The sequence below is a fragment of the Polypterus senegalus genome, chromosome 17 (genome assembly GCF_016835505.1).
Source record: "Polypterus senegalus isolate Bchr_013 chromosome 17, ASM1683550v1, whole genome shotgun sequence".
Classification (NCBI taxonomy): domain Eukaryota; kingdom Metazoa; phylum Chordata; class Cladistia; order Polypteriformes; family Polypteridae; genus Polypterus; species Polypterus senegalus.
The window spans coordinates 96,087,281-96,096,823 of NC_053170.1; positions in this window are offsets into that span (position 1 = coordinate 96,087,281).

Sequence of the window (9,543 nt, forward strand, 5' to 3'; positions counted from 1 at the left end):
GGTTTGTTTCAATTACAACAGTATTTGTAGGATTTGTGTTGAAGAGACATTCGGCATCTGTCAAGCGTTGTAAGTATACAACCGGTTTCATCAATAACTTCACATCCAGCTTTTGAGAGTTTAAACATTCATAAACATCAAAGAGTCCACTACTGAAATCGTCACCTGTGAATCTAAGATGTTTAAGAGGCACTGGCAGTTGTCGAAAGGTGTAAAATATTTGGTCATTTTGGTACACTTGAAAGCAACAACCGAACAATTCAGCGGCAGCCATCAACTCACATGCAGAACCATAGGTGAAGGGCTTAAGCATTTCACTCTTCTAGTGCTCCTGTGTAGTATAATGATCTCCTGTACCGTCATCAGTCCACACCTTGAACCTGTCCAGTCATTCAATACATAAGACACAATGTTCCTCCGGATATCAAGAGTGATCCTGATATGGGCGTGCAATATGTAACACAGAGAATGGAAAAGGTAGGTGCCATCTCCGGGCATGGAAACCACTCGGTAAGTGACAGTTCTTTGATCGATGGTGATCACCTCGATAGACATGTTAATGGGGGTATGGTTGGAATGATAAAGGAAATGGGTACCTGAACAATGTAAAGTAAGTGTAAAATACCTACACAATAACTATAACCGTAATAAATGAAAAATAAAACAGCGGAGAAGCAGTGGATTAAATTAAAAGGCTGCAGTTATCAGCAGGGAGAGCGTGAATCCCGTAGCGTAGCAAGGAAGGGAATGTAGAGACTGGAGCGACGGACGGCCTTATATAGGCAGGCAGCCAACAACGTGGGAGGCGTTGGGATGGGGGACCCAACGCCGCCTCACACAGTGACCGAGCTGCAGGCTATGGATGTATATATGTACGTAAGTAGGATTCAGTTAGCGTTGGGAACCCGCTTACCAAATTTCTTGAAGATGGGCCCATAGGTAACAAAGACCGTTGAAAAGTTCAATATGGCGGCCGACAGTGACATCCTACCACCGAAATAAGTATGTACATTGGTTTCGGTTAGCGCAGGAAAGCCGCCTAACAAATTTCGTGAAGATGGGGCCATAAATAAGAAAGTTCAACATGGCGGACATTGTTGACCGTTACGTGTAGAATTTCGAAAAGAAACCTGCTTAACTTTTGTAAGTAAGCTGTAAGGAATAAGCCTGCCAAATTTCAGCCTTCTACCTCCACGGGAAGTTGGAGAATTAGTGAGTGAGTGAGTGAGTGAGTGAGTGAGTGAGTGAGTGAGGGTTTTGCCTCCACATTTCAATAATTCTTAATACTAGCATGCGCATTGTGTGAAAACACTGAAAGCGCCATCTGATGGCAACTGCTTACACACTTTTTGCTCCATAGCGACAGACTACAAAACTAGAAACTACAGTATTTGGAAACTTACGTATTTTGCCACTACAACTGTTTGTAAAGCACCATCTGTTGGAATGAAAAAATGCAATGCATATTTCTCTGTTATATGGGTATGGGATTCGTAAAAGCTGTGTTGATGTTTGTGATGCACAATCTGTTGGAATGACAAATGCAATGCATTTTACTAATAAAAATATTTGTGATGTGCCATCTGTTGGAATGACAGTGACATAGCAACCCAGTCAGACACTTATCCTTTCATTAAGGTGGATATTCCGTTAGACCTGGCCTATACAAATGGCGGCCCTAGGGGCCACATGTAGCCCAGAAGCAACCACTGATGGCCCAACCTGTGGAAAAGCGATAAAAATACATTTGCAAGCCTTCAGAAATTCCTACAGTAGTTTAAGCCATGAATGCAACACTCCGCATAGCCAAGCAACACTCGCCCCACAATGCAAGGCATTGTTGTATGTATAAAAGTGGAGGTAGCAGTCTATGGTACAGTGATGATATATATATTTTTTGTGACAGTAAACCCCCGGTATGTTGTATGCCACTTCGCTCTCAGCTATCAAGACTCACTACTTCAGTTTAGCACACCCTGACTAGAGCTGCTGATGAACTGTGCAGACTGCATCTCTGTTGTCAGTCATTAGCACTAAAACATAAGCAACATGGGAGTTAGAAATTGTTACTCTCCCTCACCTACTCTGTTTCTCTTCTCGGTACTCAAATGTGGCGCATGGTGCCACTGCCCACCTGCCAAGTTGTTTAGCCTGCCTAAGGTAAAGTCATCTCTGATGGAGGATAGCAGGAATCGTGGGGTAAAGGGGTTCTTTCATTGGATTGGCTGGCCCAGCGCTGACTTAACAGTGGAATAGCCAATAGGGGGGAGGCAGCTTGATGGCCAAGGTCTCCAGGAATCTGAACAAATCCAAATTGTATTATGGGATATCATCTATTGTTGAATTCTGCTCTGTACTTGTAATATTTCTATTGCACTGTTGTATTGTATTGAGGATTACTTGTGTTCTGTTCTGTGTACTGTGTTGCATTTACCTATTTTTGACACCCACTGCACGCCCAGCCTACTTGGAAAGGGGTCTCTCTTTGAACTGCCTTTCCCAAGGTTTCTTCGATTTTTTTGTTTTTGGGAGTTTCAAGGCAATTGGCTGTCAAAATGCAGGGCCTGTTAAAGTCCACTGTAGCACTCCTTGTGTGATTTTGGGCTATACAAAAATAAATTGTATTGTATTGTATTGTATTGTATTGTACCAGCACCTCGGCTGCGACAGCTGTTCGTAGTATCGTCTACATATTATAGGATTCTATAATCAGCTGTGTTCCCACTCTTAGTTGTATTCCAGTTTCATCCAGTGAGTACCAATGTGGGTCTTTGCAAATGAATCAAATTATTACTCCGAGAGCCTCATTACTGACAAGCTCTCTCTTCATATGATCGGCAGGCCCTTCCACTCACATGCCTCGATCCTGTAGATTCATGGTAGTTACGAGGACGACAATCAGCCATTGACACTCAAAGCAAAGAAAGAATTAGGAAAACGTGTTAAAAGTTTGGAATTTTGCTTTAAAACTCAATCAAATGAAGCACTGATTGCTTTGAGGGACTGCGGAACACCCTTTTTGTCAAATGTGGAGCTTGTTCTTAACCTGCCATTAAATTTTCTTGAATTTCAGAAATTCTGTGTTTGTAAATTTAATCTATCAAGCGTAATATTACACAGCAGTGTACACCGTAATGGTGGTGCCGCTGCCTCACAATATGGATTGTATCTTGGGTCTTCCCTGAGCCTGCAAAGCGCTTAGAGTAAGGGAGTAAATTGCTATATAAATGTAAAGAATTATTATTATACATGACAATTTGTGGTATCTATTACTTGCTTGTCAATACATTTATTTGTGTTGGTTTAAAATTGGTCGTCACCTGCTGCTTACCAGTCGCTGAATTCCTCTGTTTTAACCACCGGCCCAAATGTATTTGTAATTGAATAGCTCTGCGCTAGACTGGCACAAATAAAAAGTTGCTTTCTTGTGTCGGCATATCGTATAAGAAAACATATCGGAAGTGCCGTCTGACCTTTAGTTTTCTTGCTTGGCCTTTTCAACGGCGGAGTGTGTAATTCCTTGCAGGTATTTGAGCGGCCAATTTGTATTGGCATTGCTTTCTCCTTTCTTGCTGTCTGCCGTTCAGCCTGAACATTATATATTGTATTAAATTTTAGATATTTTATCCGCTCACCGCGTGCAAAGGAATTCATCATGGTGACAAACGAAATAGATGATTGCTTCTGCATTTCTATAGCTATTAGTTCCGAACTTGGCAGTACAGACGAAGACAAGCTCTCTGCACTCCTTGATGACAGTTTCCAGTTCCTTGCACCTTGACCAGGCAAATGGCCAGTAAGAAAATGAATAGCTGGAGTGGGTATGATGATGAAATTGATCAATAAGAGCATTAAGAAAAGTGCTACATATGGTAAATTCAAGTGGAAGAATTTTGGGGGCATGGCAGCACACTGGGCTCAGAGCTCGGACTGATATTACTGTGCCACTCCAAAGTCAGATCAAAGTGAGGCTAATAAATGGCAGGAAAATCTCATTAATTTTATTGTACTCTTCCTTGAAATTGATTCGGTTCCCACGGTTTGATTTGACCGCCTTATTAGCTTTACATTCGCATCATTCAGCCCCACCAGCTTTGACTATTATTTCGCTTTGGTCTTCTTAATGGCTTTGAACGATCTGAAGATCCCTGCTGACAAGAAGAACCAAGAATGAAAATGTGTATCATAAGACCAAAGAGACAATGCCAAGCAGATGCCAGGGTGATGTATTGGAGCTCCTCGACCTTCTGCGATTTGACTCAATGTGTTCCTTTTACTTGTATTTGTGTAAAAATAAAAACCTGCTTGTTCCTCATATCACTTTGTGAAGGCTATGTGGGAGGGGGTCCGGACAACCTGTTGTCTTTATTATGTGTACTGGACAAAAAGTAGAATGCCCATCTAAACTCCTCACAGGAACCAAAACCCACAGGAACCCATACAATTCACTTCGCTTCAAGTTTGCTGAAATCACGCGAATGTTCGAGAACTTCACAGAAGTTGCCAAAATGGAAGACAATGGGGAAGGAGAAACAGCTAGTTTTGAGCGAATTATATGAATGGTGTCATTGTCATTTAAGTGTCCCTGATGGATAGGAAAATGCTTAACAGCTATGCTGGACCACCTGAGCTGTGAACTGTGGGAAAAAAAGCTTGTCTAAGTCAGCTGTACAGAGAATTTCCAGGAAAATATTCCGTGAACAAGATCACCCTCGAAACCCTGCATATTCGATGTGAAAAATGCACTACTGTTCACCAACAGAACTAAAACTTGAAGCTGGGTTGATCACACCTCAGTAAATGACCAAAATGTTATTATTTACCTTAATAAAAAGATACAAGTCTGTGAATCTGTTCTGTCCGCAAACTGGCAGATAAACCTTTTGAGCAGAACAAGAAGGGACGCGTAGGAAAAACAAAACCGAGACGCAAAATTTGAGGTCGAGAGAACAAGCAAGTAGTCAAAACAGTCAAAACACACAAACAGAGATTGCACAAAGCTTTCTGAGAGTTTTCAGTATACAAGCCACAAGTGTGACCTGGTAGGTAACCACTCAAATACCAGATTGAGATCAGACTTATGCACATATACTGTAAATTGGTAGCTAGAGATCTACAAAGGGAGTAAGTGATTCACATATCTTAAAATAGTTTATTCCTAAGCTATCGACAACCTGCCAGGTGTCATCAACAGAGGAAAATGATTAGATATACAGGAATCAAAGACACTTTTTAGCTGGTGAAGGGTGGGGATGGAGGGGGAGATTATAAGGGGGGTTGGGGTGACTTAGTAAGGTGGGCTTCTAAAAATGCTGGTCATAAGATAAAAAGATATATATACTGTGGTGTATGGCTGGCCGTTCATCGCGGCCAATACCCCCAAGCCGCCAGGTGGAGCCCTCCCTGCAGTATGGAGGTGCCCCGAAGACCAGCAGGGCATCATGGACATTGGAGTTTTTGCACAGCCCTGCTGGATACCATGGGGGCCACTAGGAGACACTGCAGGGCGGAATGATGTTTATTTGCCATACGCCCTGGAAGTACAGTACATCCGAGTCACATGGACAAGGGGAATGACGTGCTTCCGGGGTGAAAAAAAGGACTTTTGATCTGACCCGGAAGTGATAGGAGTCACATGGACTGGGGATTGGAACACTTCCGGGTCAGGGAATATAAAAGGACTGTGGGAGCTCCCAGACGGCGAGCTGAGCTGGGTGGAAGGGTGGCAACGCGTCTGGGAGTGGTGGAGAGTTTATTGAGTATTTGTATTGTGTATTTAATGAGTGTTGTGGAGATGAGGGTGTTTTGTGCACTGTTGATTATTAATAAAGTCAACTTTTGGACTTTTACCTCGTGTCTGGCGTCTTGGACAAGGGTTCAAGGAAGCGATAGTGTCCCCTATCTGTCACTATATATATATATATATATATATATTTATATTTATATATATATATTGTGGAGCCGACCCGGACACAGACAGGCGGACTTGTTGTATTTAACCACCATATGTTTTTATTTACAATTATTTATTTATTTACAATATAAGTGTCACCCAGACACTAAATAAAGTCAGTGCACAAACCCCAACACAGTCCTGGCCACTCAATGCCTTTCTTCAGGCCGCCTCCACACTCTCTCTCATGCCTCGTCCGTCTTCCACCCGACTCCAGCCTCGAATGAAGGGAGACGGCCCCTTTTATACACTCCCCAGATGCGCTCCAGGTGCTTCTGACACACCGCCGTTGGCCACGCCTACGTGTGGCGGAAGTGTCGGCAGCTCCCTGGGTGTCCTCTTAATTCTTCCCCCCAGCACTTCCTGGTGTGGCGGAAGTGCTGAGGTAACAGGTCCCCAAGGCATTGGGGCGCCTCCTGGCGGTGACCATGGGCCCCTACAGGGTGGGGCTTCCATGTGTCCCGGCCGGATCATTGCCCCTGTCATCCCTGACAATATATTTATATACACACAGACACACACATACATACATACATATGACCCAGAAGTGCTTACATTGGACAATTAATAAAATGGACTACAGTTCCTTGGCAAGGCAAATCAGAGCTGGGAGGAAGACAGGCAACACTCAACCGGAGGAGGGCAGTGCGTTGGTGAGAGATATTGTAGTGGTGAATTGGATCGTGGAGAGAGAACACCTGTGTTGTTGTGCTTGGTTGAGTTTGATGAATAAACCAAACATTATTTGAACCCGGAACTGTAATTGTGTGTTTGTATCAGGGTTTGGGACTCACTGACACCCCATTTTTCATCACAATATTATATAAATATATATCTATTTAGATAAAATTCTTTTCGCGTTTGAAACGGAAATTACATATGACCACAGAACATATTATATACAGGATCTAATCACTTTGTTTGTGGACGCCATTTTTATGTCGTCTTTATGAATTGTTATTATTTGTGTGAAAGTTATTTTACTGATATTGAGAAGACGTTAACACAAACACGCCGATCTATCCCATAGAAGTGCGCCCCGCGTCGCCCTCTCCCAGCCCTCCTCTCTGGACTCCAGCGCTCAGCCGTCCGTCACCAGGCACGTTCTGACAGAAAGGTTTTATTTATTCGTCCACGTGACTGTCGCGGAAACTGCCACATTATAACTTTTTTTTAATTGAAAGTACTTGATAGTAGAAGAGATGAGGAAAACAGCTTTGTGTCTTTCTACTTTTTAACTGCGCCGAGCTGTAAACAATGTGAAGACTACACCGCCTTCAGCGGCGAGGGGTCATGAGAACAAAGTGAACGCTCGGAGGCACGGAATGACGGGCTGCTCCGTCGGGTCGAGAGCTTCGCAGTTTCGGGTGGCATTCTCTCTGCTCGTAATGTTTGTAACACTTCGAGTTCCAAGTCGGCTCCTGCAGAGTGGAAATCTTTGCGAATGAGTGTGATCGGCGCCATCGAAGCAAAAGTCTCTTTGTAAATTGAGCTGCACGACTACTTACTGTCCCTTAAGGTGAGATCAGGTCACTAAAACCCCACAACATTCAAGGTTGCTTTTGTGATGAATTCTTTTAAGAAAATGGTGGGTTTACATCTAAGAAGATGTACCGACCTCTTCATGTTAAGTTTTGGACTTGGGAATTGTTTGGACCTTCTGCCCGTTAAGCACGGAAGGACAGCATCCACATTTCTCAGAATAATTTTTCTCTTAAATCACAGGCACGTAGTGCAAGGTTGTCAGGCAGAAATTTGCAGGGTCGCATAGAAAATGGAATTTCTATACCACAGCGGTCGTGTAGCGCCTTACACAAGGGATCTGCTACCGAGAGATGATCCAAATACAAGCTGCTGTTAGTGCAACTTACCTGTTGTATTATAGCGCCTTTAAAATGTACTTTACCTGAAAGCACTCCAGTACTGCTCAATGTATCTTTACTTCTTACATGTTAATGTTTTACTGTTTAATAATAATATATATATTTGGGGTCGAGACATGATCATCTCACACCCTGCTTACAAACAATTTCTCTGAGACACTTTAACGTCCTAGGAGACAAGTGAGACAAAAGGACAGCTGCTGTACAGGCTTTTAAGTGATTGTTGCGCAGTGTGACATGCAGATCACGCAGTGTGGTAGCAGCTAGCAGACAGTCACCAGCCGATTTGTCCGCAGTGTCTGTTCACACAGAACCATGACGTCACTTTCAACACCACACTTACAGTTCCACCCCTTGCACTCTAACAGCTGCCTAAACCTAACGGAGGTTGAACACCAGCATTCATTTCAGACCCAGAATTTAAGTAAACTGCTTCCCTGCATTTCTAGGGGCTTGGCCTCGATGGTCATGACCTGTACTTAATCGAAAACAACGGGATAAAAGGAAGGCTAGGAAGTCATTTCTTATTCATATTCACTCTGGACACTGACATTCTCAGAAAGCCTCCATAGGTATGTTACTTGTCACAGTTCCCATGATGCCCGCGAGAGTTTTTCTGTCTTACTCCAATTTTTTTCCCACAATTGGCCTGCCTAAAATGCTCTGGTGTCTGTGAGTGGTGTCGATGTCAGCTGCTGTCCCATCCCAAGTTTTTTTGTTCCTGCCTAATGCCGTGGGGTTGGACTTCAGTGTGCAGTGGCTTCAAGTAATAAACGGATGGATGTTCAAAATGGTTCTTCACATGTGCCAGATTTCAAAGGATAGAATTTTTTTGAAAAAGAAATAGATTGTAAGAATTTAAATAATTTTTAAGTTTAAAATATCTAACTGTTTAGTAGGTGGTTTAGAAAATTACGGTTTAATGCACTTTTGAACGAAAGATAAAGGCCGGCACAGATTTTATTTTCGTAATGTGTGCTTATGGGCTGCATCAGTAAAAAATAAAAAAAATTTAAAATAAAATAAAAAGGCATTCTGCTTTGAACCCGTTTTCTTCTCATTTATTATTCCCACCCGTGTGCTCACTCTTAGTTGTATAATGTGACAGCAGGACTGTGTTCAGAGTCACTGGCGCACATATGCAGGACCTCGAGGTGATGTGCCTGTAATTTGCATATTGCAAATGATGCTGTCTAAGCGCATCAAATTCACTTTGAAAATATACAATAAAAATAGAAATTTAAATAAAATCAAGGCTTTGTTGCTATAAATTTTTAGAATGGGTACAATTGCTTGGTGGGTTAGCTGGAAACAAAAATGAAACGCATCAAAGCCTGAAAAACAACTTAAGGCTGCAGGAGTGGGGCTGTGGAGTCTTCCAAACTTTGGAAAGCACAATCAATCACATTCACTTCTCAGACTCTGTCACTTCAAGGAGCCTTGCTCACTTCCTGTCCACTTTTTTTTTTTTTTACTGCCCCGCTGTGAAAACACCAGTAGTATTCTTGTGAATGCATCCAGTCTTTGAAGGGACCTCGGGATGTGTCTCATCGATATTTAGCAATCCAGCATTGCTCGGTAAGTTGTGTTCCTTCTGCCCCTCTGCTTGGTGTCCTCATGTGTCTCAACCTTTGGTGTGTTCCTGTAAACCCAGCTTCTCAGACTCTGTCAGTTCAAGGAGCCTTGCTCACCTTCCATTACTATTGT